General features: G+C 46.8%; 1 protein-coding gene and 1 long non-coding RNA gene across 3 annotated transcripts in view; both read right to left on the reverse strand.

Annotated features, from left to right (window-relative positions):
* ABL1 (ABL proto-oncogene 1, non-receptor tyrosine kinase) overlaps window positions 1-13,413 on the reverse strand; it is a 145,371-nt gene that overhangs the window by 31,055 nt on the left and 100,903 nt on the right. The window lies entirely within an intron of this gene.
* Window positions 6,898-8,146, reverse strand: LOC131491186 (uncharacterized). Its single transcript, XR_009251349.1, has 2 exons — window positions 8,106-8,146; window positions 6,898-7,859 (listed from the first exon to the last, which is right to left on the reverse strand). It is a non-coding gene; the product is annotated as an uncharacterized LOC131491186 (long non-coding RNA).

Raw genomic sequence — 13,413 nt, forward strand, 5'->3', positions numbered from 1 at the left:
GTGATGGGCTGGGCCCCCATTCTCTTGAGTGTTCATACGGGCTCTAAAGGCACACCTAGCACAATCGTGATGGGGGACTGATCAATTAACCAAAAAAAGCTAGTTAAAAGCAGAAAATTATCTTTTTCAAAGATGTGGGATCTCCCACCCCCACCTGAACGCATGTTGGTTTGCTGGCCTTGACTCTGCGGGGACAAGGCCTGTCCTTTCGAGGGTGGGCACGTGCGAAGCACATTCCCAGCTTCAGCTTGCTGCAGGCTGGGGGAGAAGTGGGAGCCATATGCCATCTATTGGCTTACGACTGGCTCGCTCTCACCCGGTCGGGTAGCAACATTTAAAACCACCCGTCTCTACTGACTACGTCTGAGGCGTCCATCTGAAGTTCACAGGTACAATTCTCTTCTTACAACTGCATTTCACTGGTTTCATATTGAACAAGTAATTAAAACAACAAGCGTATCTGAAATCAAGAGACGTGGAAAGAAACACAAGGGGCACTGGGGAGGCAGGTGTTACAGGAAGCAAGAGCATGATGGTCCACCCAACAAGTCGGTCACGTGGAAGCGAGTCCAAAGAGCTTCCACTGTGGTTATATTAAGTAACACCATGAGCCTCAGGATTCTTAACGTGAAAGAACTCTTACATATCGACAGAACAAGATAAATCCTCCACTGGGGGGGTGGGGGGAGGGAGGAGGAGGAGGAGGGAGGAATGGACCAAAGCATGAATAAGCAATTCACAGGAAATTTAAATTACCATTCAACTTGGGAAGCGCGTTAGGCCTGGCTAAAAATCAAAGAAGTGCAAAGTCTTCATCAAATGGGCAGATCCATTTCCTTGAGGCTAAGTCAGAGTAAGGCTTGAAATGCAACTCTCATGCAAAGCTAGCGGCTGCTGTAGAAAGCGCCAGACACGTTAGGAGGGCAACTGGAAATACAAATCGAATCTCTAAATAATTCCATAACCTTTGATCTACCTCCAGCAATTATCCCGAGACCCACATGATTATTTCTAGATGCTGATTGTTGTTAACATTTTTTAAGTGTTTATTTTTGAGAAAGAGAGAGAAAGCGAGCGTGTGCATGAACCTGAGCCGAAGTCAAGTCGGAAGCGTAACTCACTGAACCACTCAGGCACCCCTCTATATGCTAATTTTGAAATAACAGCACAGAAAAAGAGAAGTACAAGGTATCTATCAATAAAAGATAAGTTAGTATGTGGTCCATCCATAATACAGAATACATTCAGAACATCATTCAAGATATTTTTACAAAAAAACTACTATTGGCTTGGGAACATACTCATAATAATGCATTAAGTGCTCATACTGCAACCTGTCATTTGCAGCGTGATCCCAATTTTGTAAAAACTGAACGAAGTACAGAAGGAATTGCACCAAACTGTGAACAGTAGTTGACAAGGGGTTGGGGGGGCGGGGGGAGTAGGATTACAAACATATAACATTTTCTTTATTCTTTTCTGTATTTTGGCTCATTTCTCACAATGGATGTGGGTTGTTTTTGCAATTCAGAAAACAGTGACAAAAATAGAGAAAGGGCCATCGTAAGTAGAAGCCAGCTGACACTTCCATAATTGATCATCTAACCTGAAAAAGAACCCTGGGGGAGGAGGAATCTCCTCGTGCTGTCCTAGAAAAACATTTGTGCACCTCCCTCTGGAGTCCCAACCTCGTGGCCATGAGCACACAACTCTGGCAGACCAGGCCCACACAGGAAATTAAACCCAAGTCATGAATACAGAAACGCTTTTCTTCTCAAATGCCATTTGACCTCTTCTATCAAACATTCTGCAGCATCTGGATTTGATCAAAGTTACATAATCAGAGGGAAGTGGCCTGGAAAACACCTGGAAGAGGCAGAAGGCCGATACTCGCCCAGGGCTGCCTGTGGATTTCAAGTCAGGGTTCAAGAGGGACTGTCCCCGACAGGGAGACGGACGCTGGGAATTTCTCGCGAGGGGATGAGCCCTTTGTCAGGAAGGAAAGGGCCTCCCACTGCTTTTGGATTCACCAGGACGTCAGGAAATCCAAGGCAGTCTCTCCGTTTTCCTCCCTAGTTCTTACGCCATTCCACAAATTTATGGCCGAAGCCCAAAGGGAAGTAATGCCCACGCATGCCTCTGGATGGAGACACTGAAGTGTAGCCACAGTCCGACACCAAAACCTTCCAGTCAATTCCCCATCCAGGCTGATGTCAAAATTGACTCACGATGCATAGATGCCAAGTCCCTTGCTTCATTTCATAGTGAACTGTGCTCGTCAACCTTACAAATGATCGCAGCTCACAAGGCCAACACTGCAGAATGTACTTAAACCTTCCTGGCTTAATGCGGGGACTTTCTGCCAGGCCCACTGTCAGGAAGTCGGACCCTTAAAGAAGCCCCGAAGCTTCATTCAAGAAAGATGTCCAAAATAGCTCCCCTTTTCTGTTCTTCCAATGGATCTTTTGGCTATTGTTAAGTCTTGGGAAAGAAATTTCAGCATCTGTTGGGGCGCCTGAGTGGCTCAGTCGGCTAAGCATCCAACTTCGGCTCCAGTCACATGATCTCATGGTTCATGAGTTTGAACCCCATATAGGCTCTATGCTGACAGCTCAGAGCCTGGAGCCTGCTTCGGATTCTGTGTGTCCCCACTCCCCCCCCCCCCCCGCCCCTCCCCTGCGCTCATGCTCGAGCCCATGCCTGCTTAACTTATTTCTAAGTAAATATTCTAAGTATTCTAAGAAAATGGCTTGGGTCTTTAAAGTACAAGTTAAAGATCTTCTTATACAAAAATAATCCTTTCTTAAAGTTGTGAGTCAGTGATCAAAAATGTTTACGGAAGATTCTCAGATAAGGCGTATCTGGTCTAGACGGCCAGGGGCTGCCCCTGCACCCACCAAGGGCAAACAGGAAGAGAAGTAAAATGTTGGTGACCTTCAGGGGCCCATGAGGCTACTTCACAGACCCGAGGGGAGCGATTTCACCTCCAGGGAAAACATCCCTGGGAAGCTTCCCACCTTCCTGTAGGTGCTGGTGCCCAAGGCCTCGGTTTGCTCTGTGAGTACAGAGCGGAGTGGGCTCTCCTTCAGTGGGGAGGGGAGGGGAGGGGAGGGGAGGGGAGGGGGGGTCGGGAGGGGGCAGGGTGTGTCAGGCGTGATAAACACTCCCTCTCCTTTTGCTCACATGCAATTCTTTAAACCCTTGTTGTTTATTCTTATTTCCTCTGTGGGCCTTTCACTATTACCCTCCAGTTCAAGGAATCTCTGTAATTCAGAAATCTAAAAAACAGATCCCTCAAAAAGGAGGGAAGGCTTCGTGTTTTATTTCATACTCCGTTCCAACTGATGAGATCATGCTCAGACTATTCTCAAGTCAGTATACAACGGTCTCCTACAACTTTTTAGAATATGAGCTTAGAGGAAAAGTATTATTTCCCACAATCTGAACTTGATGAAAGTCCTTTTACCCACTTTCTACACGGTCCTTTATTTTGTAATTTACACCCTCACCCAGAGCGGCTAAAATTATTTAAAAAACGGGCTTAGGGGGCGCCTGGGTGGCTCAGTCGGTTGGGCGGCCGACTTCGGCTCAGGTCATGATCTCGCGGTCCGCGAGTTCAAGCCCCGCGTCGGGCTCTGTGCTGACAGCTCAGAGCCTGGAGCCTGTTTCAGATTCTGTGTCTCCCTCTCTCTGACCCTCCCCCATTCATGCTCTGTCTCTCTCTGTCTCAAAAATAAATAAATGTTAAAAAAAAAAAAAAAAAAAAAAAAAAAAATTAAAAAACGGGCTTAGGTGAATACAGCCTTGGCCTTAACATCACACTTCACAACATCTTCCCAGCACCCCCAAACACTGTGTTAGCTGCTGGGGAGCAGGGGCAGGGCGAGGTGGCAGTGATGCGAAGAATCCCCACACGGCCTCTGCCCCTTGGTGGAAGAGAACACAGCTGGTGAAAATGTACACGGCCTAGATAGCAAAAGTCAAACAGAAGACCAAGTGAATTTCTAAGAACGCAGACATTGGGGCGAGGAGGTGTGAGGGGCCCGCTCACCAGCATTACACAGAAGGGGCTCCTGAGTAAGACCTCGCCTGGCAAGGGAAGCAGGATTAATACAGGGATCCAAGGCGAGCCTGACACACTGAGGCTACTCAGGGAGGGATCTTCATCCCTCTGCTGTGGACCCTCTGGTGATGTCTGTGGATGCCTCCAAAAAAAGTCAGGGACGCCTGGGTGGCTCAGTCGGTTGAGAGTCCGGCTTCGGCTCAGGTCATGATCTCGCGGTCTGCGAGTTCGAGCCCCGCGTCGGGCTCTGTGCTGACGGCTCAGAGCCTGGGGCCTGCTTCGGATTCTGTGTCTCCCTCTCTCTCTGACCCTCCCCCGGCTCATGCTCTGTCTCTGTCTCAGAAATAAACACTAAAAAAAAAAAAAAGTCTGCAAATGCAGAGAATATGGAGGGCTGTAAGGGAAAACAGCTGTATGGAAACAGTCCTCAAATCTTAAAAACAGAAATTTATTTGTGATACAGGGCTTCTTCATTAATGCATTAAGTATCTACTTATTAATGGATTAAAGAAACAAGATCTAGTAGTAATTACTATCATTTCAAAGTTCTGATATGTGTAAGTGATAATCACAACTGTTACAGGACACGAAAACATCGGATTTCTACTGGTGACAAAGTCACCAGTATTGCTAACCTGGCTGTGGTTTGTTACCTACGTTCTTAAAAAAATGAAATACTAATTTTCAGTTAGAGGTTAGTGAAATAAAGTTCTAAAATTTTCCCATCCAAGGAAATGGAGCCCCTGAATTCTACCCCAGACCCCAAGGGCTTTCCAGGCTAACAACTCCTACACCATAGATTTGGTTCAGTAGAACCCCTGTCATCTGACAGGGAGAGGGGCCTAAAAAGAAGGCTGCTATAAATTAGTGAGAAGGCCAAATTATGCAGTTTTCTTTTTAAATAAATGCAGTTTGGGGGCGCCTGGGGGGCTCAGTTGGCTAAGCGTCTGACTCTTAATTTTGGCTCAGGTCATGATCTCAGAGTTCATGAGTTCAAGCCCTGTGTTGGGCTCCATATGGACAAGACAAGAGCCTGGTTGGCGTTCTCCACCCCTCCCCTGCCTGCTCTCTTTACTCTCTCTCTCCCAAAGTAAATAAACTTTAAAAATAAACAAATAAGTAAACAAATAAATGCAGTTTTAGCACTTCCCACTTACAGGCATTATAAGCATTAAGCTAAATGGGTTTCTGGAGAAAACTCCTTTTAAAAATAACAAGTAAAAAAAAAAATAATAAAAATAACAAGTAAAAAATAAAGTTACTTAAAATTAGACCAAGGTGGGGCTCCTGGGTGGCTCAGTTGGTTGAGCTCCCGACTTTGGCTCAGGTCATGATCTCACGGTTTATGGGTTTGAGCCCCACATCGGGTTCTGTGCAGACAGCTCAGAGCCTGGATCCTACTCTGGATTCTGTGTCTCCCTCTCTCTCTGCCCTCCCCTGTTCACGCTCTCTCTGTCTCTCAAAAATAAACAAACACTTAAACATTTAAATAAATACATAAAATTAGACCAAGGTTTAAGTATTTCCCCTGGAATCTTTACATGATAATGTTCCTAGCAAATCAAGTTTAGAAAACAGAATTCTCCGCGTTGTCTCTGTGAGCAGTCCAAGTATTAACTTTCTGAAAGATACACAGAGCCAGTCCCCTCCATCAAAAAGCAAAAACATAAAAAGAATTCTGTATCGCTTTCTAGGACTCTGTTGTCAAAGAAGCCTACGGTTACCGGAGACGGAGCATAAAGACGGAACACCTCACCATCTTCAAACCACTCTGGATACGACACCCCCACACCTCACCCCTGCCTCATCCCAGCTAAGTTTACACCCACATCGTGGCCACTTTTCCTCCCCAATCTCCCTGATGGGTCCTGTCCTGTCCGTGTGCCCCACCGTGCCCTTGACTGGTTTCCCGGACTCTGCCCACTGCGTTGTGCCTCCACACTGCCACCAGAGGGGTCTTTCTAAAATGCAGCTCCGACCGAGCGGCTCTCCTATTGAAATCCCACGAAGAAGGCTGCTGGCAGAGGCAGAAGAGATCCTGCCTGTCACTGGTCAGCCACTACGTACTAGCAGGGTCACCTGTGGCAACACAAAGAACAGGACGGTCAAGTGCCCTGCAGGGTAGACTGCGGTTTGCAGATTAACAGGCAAGACGCGGTTCCTAGCGTGTAACAGGCCCTCTCAGCATGGCTGGGGTCATCATCAAGTCCGAGCTCCTGAAGCGGGTACACGAGGCCCTGCAGGGTCTGGTCTGCGACCAGCTTCTCCCACAACCCCCGGTCCCCCATTCCAGCCCCCCCAAACCTCTGGAAGCTTCCCCCACCGAAGCTTGTTGCTGCCCCAGCTTGTGAGCACTGTGGCAAGTGCCATTTACTCTCTCCAGAATGCCTCCCCAGCCTACTTTCCATCCTCCCGGCCTCACCCCTTCTAGTGAGCCTGACTGGTCCTCCCTCCTCCCTGCACCTCACCCCTAACTGATTATCTCCCCTTCACCTCATAGGTGAAGAATCTGTTAGCCTGGGCTCCAGGGTGGACAAGCCTTGTTTAAATTCAGTCTACCGTGTCTTGAAGACATTAATTTCCCAGCCCCAGTTTCTCGATTACACAATAGGGCAACAACAGTATCTACCCAACCGGGCTGTCAGAAGGGCTCCACGCACACCGCAGGTGGAGAATTTCTGCACAAACGCCACGTGTGGTACCTGGCCCTAGGACCCTGCCCTACAGGTCAAGTACTTCTTCATTTATCATTGTTCCCACAATAATGTGAACTCTGGGGCAGAGACCAGCATTTTTTTTTTTTTTAATTTTCTTTAATGTTTATTTTTGAGAGAGAGAGAGAACGAGTGGGGGAGACACCGAGAGAGAGAGGGAGACAGATTCCGAAGCAGGCTCCAGGCTCAGAGCGCTCAGCCCAGAGCCCGACGCGGGGCTCGAACTCAGGAGCCGCGAGATCGCGACCTGAGCCAAAGTCAGGTGCTTGACCGACTGCGCCACCCAGGCGCCCTGAGGCCAGCATTCTTATCACAGCCTTCACCCTCTGCCCCGGGCTAGGCAGGACATACAACACCACCAAGTGTTTATTTAAATGAACAGCTAGGCAGAACCCCTTGCATTTGACTGTCTTTAGCAACAAAGTAAAATATTAAGTCCGGAGTGAAGAGTGTACCTTAATTATCTGTGAACCCGCAGAAACAGCAGACAGCAGGATGGAGAGCAAATGGCACTTTACCAGGAATGCTTTTATAAAGATCTAGGAAACGCAATCATTTTTTAAAAAATGGAATGTAAACCATGGTCAAGATCCCGAAACACAGCGCAACGTAAAAGTACGTTTCTCTGTGCTTTCACAAGAAACAGGACTCGTGACAGGCCGGTACGGGCAGACGGCCCCTCCACACACTTTTTTTTTTTTTGTCTGTGGGGGAGGAAAGGTTCCCCAGATCCTGGCACTGGCCCCAATTCAAACTGTGGGCAGTGAACCCGCTAATCAGAGAAGCATTTACTCTGTCACAGGTCCTTTTCGGCAAACTGAAAGCCTCCCCTTCCGCCTTGCCAGGCCGGGGATGGTTTGCGAGTACTCACTTCGTATGTCCTGATCTCCCTGAAAAGGTCATCAAGGATGCCTGGGTCAGGTTAGACCCGACTCACCGAAGGGGCTACCCAAGGGCAGATGAATCCCCGAGAATGTCTTGTTTGCCATTATTCCTCCTATTGCTAACCTGAGTAACTCAACAGGACCATAAAAAGCTATCTGGGTTCCAAAAAGCAATGGCTGATTCTATTCACGGCCCACCTTTTCAATTCAGTTTTTTTTTTTTTTTTGAAAAAAAAATTTTTTTTTTAATGTTTATTTATTTTGAGACAGAGAGAGACAGAGCATGAACGGGGGAGGACTAGAGAGAGGGAGACACAGAATCCGAAACAGGCTCCAGGCTCTGAGCTGTCAGCCCAGAGCCCGACGCGGGGCTCGAACTCACGGACCACGAGATCGTGACCTGAGCCGAAGTCGGCGCTCAACCGACTGAGCCACCCAGGGCACCCCTTCAATTCAGTTTTAAGGCATTCCGTGTAGGGTGCTACACTACCCCCCCCCCACCTCCTCACCACCCCCCCCCCATAAGTCTATTAAGCAGACTCTCTCGTGACAGGTGTTTTGAGAGGCCAGGCGACAGAGGCAGAGGTGAAGGTTACTCACGTGCCTCTCCCACGGCTTCCCATCCATCAGTCTGCATGGCTCACACTCAGCCCCTTGCACTGCTTTCTCTCTCTCTCTCTCTCTCTCTCTCTCTCTCTCTGGATCTTGCTCTCTCCCTTCCTCTCCTCTGGATCTCTTCCTCTGCCCACCTCTGCCATCGTCCCCGGTCCCGTGTCCCCTGGGTTCTCCCTTTCTGGTCTCAGCCTTTCTCCTCTTGGGTCTCTGCCTCCCTCTCCTCAATTCCCACCTCTTTCTCTTTCTCCCTCGTCTGTCTTCTGCGTCAGCCAACACAGACAGTGTAACAAAGTACCTAGATGTGGGTTAAGAAAGAAGGATCTGAAGGCCAATTCTGGGGACTGACAACTCTCATCATCGGAGGGCGAAGTTAGACTCTCAAATGTCAGTAATTAGCAAGCTGTTTTTCCAAACGGCTTTGGAAGTAGAACTTCAACGAGGCAAGAAAACAAGATTGACCATAATTTGCTCTGTGTTCTTTTTTTAACCAAGGTAATCTTGGGCCCAGCCGACTATGAAAAATGACTTAATCTGCCCTCTCTGAGGCTCAAATTCGGGACCTTCCGATTAGGAGACGGACGCTCTGTCAGCTGCACTAAAAAGGACAATTTAAAATTGACCATACGTTGGGAATTATTAAAGCTGGTGATGAGTACAAGGAATTCAATGGGCTGTGTGCTTTTCCGTTAAAAAAGTAAAACAAAACAAAACAAAACAACCCACAAACCCCCCAAAACTAAGAATTTATTTTATGAATCTTTCTGGGTGTTTAATTATGATCCGCTATTACAGACGGAAAGTTAAATTCTTCCCATATCCCACTTGATCTTATGGTCTTGTATTTACCTTTTCCAGTTTTATTGATATGATTTACATATCACATTGTGTAGGAGTTTCAGGCGTACAACCTAACAACTCGCTGTATGTAGACTGTGAAAAGATCAGTTACCACAGTAAGTTTCGTTAACATCCGTATCACCACACAGTTGCACGTTTTTTCCTTATGATGAGAACCCTTAAGATCTACTTCTCTTAGCAACTTTTAAATATACGGCACAGTGCTGTTAACTATACTATCTATAGTATAACTATATAGTTACATCTATAGTCTAACTAACTATACAGTGCTGTTAACTATCGTGTTGTACAACGGTGTTACGTTTTTTTTTTGTTTTTTTTTTTAATTTTTTTTTTCAACGTTTTTTATCTATTTTTGGGACAGAGAGAGACAGAGCATGAACGGGGGAGGGGCAGAGAGAGAGGGAGACACAGAATCGGAAACAGGCTCCAGGCTCCGAGCCATCAGCCCAGAGCCCGACGCGGGGCTCGAACTCACGGACCGCGAGATCGTGACCTGGCTGAAGTCGGACGCTTAACCGACTGCGCCACCCAGGCGCCCCACGTTTTTTTTTTTTTTAATTTCTCCGTCGACCATTTTTCCTGTTTCTATTTCGGATCAGCGATTACACTGGCAAAATTATGACGATTTTAGAACAAGGTAATGAGAGGTAGCTGTTCAGTCTTCACATCTTTGGAGCTGTGGAAAGAGTAAGATGCCAATCATGAATCAAGGGGATTCCTTTTCCACAATTAAAACATTCAGCATGGGCGTAAGAAAGGATCTGGGGCGGCGGGGGTGGGGGGGGGACGCCTGGCCGGCTCAGTGAGGCGAGCGCAGGGTTCTTGATCTTGGGGTCGTGAGTTCGAGCTCCACGTTGGGTGTAGAGAATACTTAAATAATTAAAACGTACAAAAAAAAAAAAGGATCAGGAAAAGGGAAGATACTTTTCCTTAAAACTGATGATAGAAGTATTAATTTTATGCATCAGAGCAAACACGGAAACAAACTGTCTTGTTAACAAGAAAAACTATGGGTAGGTTCAGCTCGATTCTGTCATGACTTCAGCCATTGGAGAAACTGGCAATGCCAACCTTTTAGACTGCTCAATATTTGTTTAAAGTAACAGCTGATATGTGCTAACATCCTGCTCTGTGCCAGGCTCTGTGCTGAACAATGTAAGTGAAATCTCTCCCGCAAATCTCACAACTCAACGAAGGAGGGCCTACCACGAGTTGTATTTGGAAATGGGAACGCCGCCGAGGCTCAGACAGCACGATGCCCAGGACCAGCGGGCAGCAGGGTTGGCATCCAGGCCCCGGCCGGCTGGCTCTGGAGCTGCGGGTGTCACACGAGAAGAGGACTCTGCAATGCCCTGGCCACGAAACTGTCTGCATTTAGGGACCTCTCAAAGGAACCTCATGCGGGTATAAATGCAAACAGTCAGCACTTTATCGATTTCAAAACCTTCGCGTGAACCATCTCCTAGATCCCCAAAACGATCCTCTCAAGGTTGGCTGGACAGAGGATGTTGGTTCTTTCTGTCTTAGAGGCAAAGAAACAGAGAGGCCGAGAGAGGTTAGACAAAAATGGATCTCCTGACTCCAAATTCAGAAGTATTTCCAAAGGGCACAGGGGCCTTTCTCCTCCTCCTCTCTAGAAACCTCACGGCGGCGGTATGCAAATAAGGTAAGGGTGTCTACAAAGCGCTTGGTGCCAGCGCCTGTCACATCATAAATGCTCACCAGTTTTAATGTCACCTCAAGCGAGGAGAACTGGCTGGCTTTCCATTAGGTTCCTGGAAGAGGCTGGCATTTTCTTTGTTACTAAACAAGGGAAGCACGTGATGAGCCCAGGAGAGAGTATTTAGAAAGAGAGCCTGAGCTGCTCTACAGAAGTTCTAACACTGTACATATCTGTGCAGCTGGCACCACATAAAGTATTTGCCAGAAAGTTAACTGCTGAAAAGCAGCATTTTAAAGCGGCCCTTAAAATAAATTTTGCAAGTTCAAGAAGAGTTCACTTCACATTACTTTTGATTCCACACTACAGAGCTAGCATATACATGTACAATATTCATGAACGATGTATGCAAATACACACGTAAACAAAGAAGAGTGAACTGGGGGGGGGGGGGGGGAAAAAAGAATTCAAATGGCCAGTGCTCGGGGTGCCCGGGTGGCTCAGTCGGTTAAGCGCCTCACTTCGGCTCAGGCATGATCTCAGGGTCCGGGGGTTCGAGCCCCAGGTCAGGCTCTGTGCTGACAGCTCAGAGCCTGGAGCCTGCTGCGGGATCTGTGTCTCCTTCTCTCTCTGCCCCTCCCCCGCCCGTGCTGTCTCTGTCTCTGTGTGTGTCTCTCTCTCTCAAAAATAAACATTAAAAAAATGTTTTTTACATGGCCAGTGTTCATGTTTTCTTCCACATCTCTAGGGGGAAGCAATAATCAGAAAGCTGGGTGTTTGAAGTCAACCTAAGATTGTAAAGCTAAATGTGGTCATGGTGAATACATACTGCCTATAAACACACATTTCCACAAAGCGGGAACGCAAAATTCAAATGTTTTAAACGCTCATTATACGCATACAATATCTCCAGAAGGACACGCAAGAAAACTCCTGAGTGACTGCCTCTGGGTAGGGAAACTGGGTAGGAGACACAATTACTTTTCACTAAATACCCTTTTAAAATGTTCTTTTTTTAAAATCATGTACAGCTACTTTAATATACATTTAAATTTTCTTCTGCGAAAGATGATCATTTTTATCAGTATTAGTCTTCTAGCAAAGAAAGAAAGAATAGCCTTATTTCAGACGTTCTTGAAGCTGCCATTTTCACATCCACAGAGAGTGCCAAAGGTCACAGTCACAGTTGGTAAAGCACCGAATGGCTGAAACTCGGCTCTCTGGAGCCAGACGGTATGGGTTCAAATCCCAGCATCACCACTTGCTAGCTCTGGGACCTTAGACAAGTTTCCTAACCTTCTGGGGCCTTAGGTTCCTCATCTGTAAAGTGGAAATAACCACAGGGCCATCATGAGAAACACGCACACCGAATCATATAGAAATGCTGAAACATTGCTTGGCATATAGTAAGCGTTTAATTGTTGCTTTGACAGCTAGGCCTGGGGAGCGCATAGATGCATGATCAGGTCGCATTCACGGCGGGAACCATCTTTGACAGAATGCAAAAGCTGACTTATATTCGACTCTCTGTGCCCTGAGCTGCCTGCGCCCTGAGCGGGTATCAATAAACACTAATTGATTGACTTAGGATGTCAGTAAAAAACGGAAAGGCTGGACAGGAAGCAGTAAGATGCTTTAGATGAGATCCACCCCCTAAAATAAAAACGAATAATTCAACTATGCACTAAATCTCCGGTTTACCCCAAGAAAACAGTCTGCCCTAAATCTCCGGTTTACCCCAAGAAAACAAAAACAATGTCACAGCTCTGAAAGTCCAGTTCATCTACTCCGCCCGTGGGCGTCCATCTGCAAATGGAGATAATGCCTAACACTAACTCAATACAGATGTAAATGAGAATGTGCTCAGAATTTTGAGCAACTTGGAAAATAAGCGACGCATTAACTGAAGATGATTTTGGCCGCTTCCAATGCCAACTTTCAGGGACAAATAAACCATCTCCTCCCTCCAAATGGTGGATTTTGTGAGCCGGCTCGAAGGCCCAAAATCGCAGGCAGGGAAGAGGGATGCATGTCCACATCCTGCGAAAGCAAGAGCAAACAGGTTTCACCGCATCACTGGTGTTTATGGTTTAAGCTGCTTATGGGACTCCAGGCAGGCCCTCAAATCAAAAAGGGGGAAAAAAAAAAAAAAGGTGGCTGGTGAGGGTCACTGGGGGTATTAAAAAAAAAAAGTTGGAAGGAAAAGAGGTTAGACCATTTATGAGGCCTTCGTTTATTTCTCCTTCCTTTTAAAAAGAAGTACGTTACAACTTCATGGCACACTAGCAGCAATCCAACTTGTTCTCAGATGAGCTTTACATTTCTATTCCTATTTTAAGTCCTCAGTGAAAATGACAGAGAAATACCAGCAGGATTTCGTCTGGGATGTCCGGTCCCTAAGTCAGGTCGATTTCAAGTCCAAAATGACGACCCCCCACGCACCCTCCCCGGTTCACTTTCTTTCAGTTGTTACTAGCAAAGAAAAAGAAAGACAACAGGCAAGAAGGACACAGGGGATGAGAGAAGGAAAGGAAAGCAGAACGGAAAAAAGGCAAAAAGGAAGATGCTCCTGGTTCTGGACTTTATGGAGCGAACCCAACATGAGGCCCCCCCTCC

Source organism: Neofelis nebulosa, chromosome 12 (genome assembly GCF_028018385.1).
Source record: "Neofelis nebulosa isolate mNeoNeb1 chromosome 12, mNeoNeb1.pri, whole genome shotgun sequence".
NCBI classification, from domain to species: Eukaryota; Metazoa; Chordata; class Mammalia; order Carnivora; family Felidae; genus Neofelis; species Neofelis nebulosa.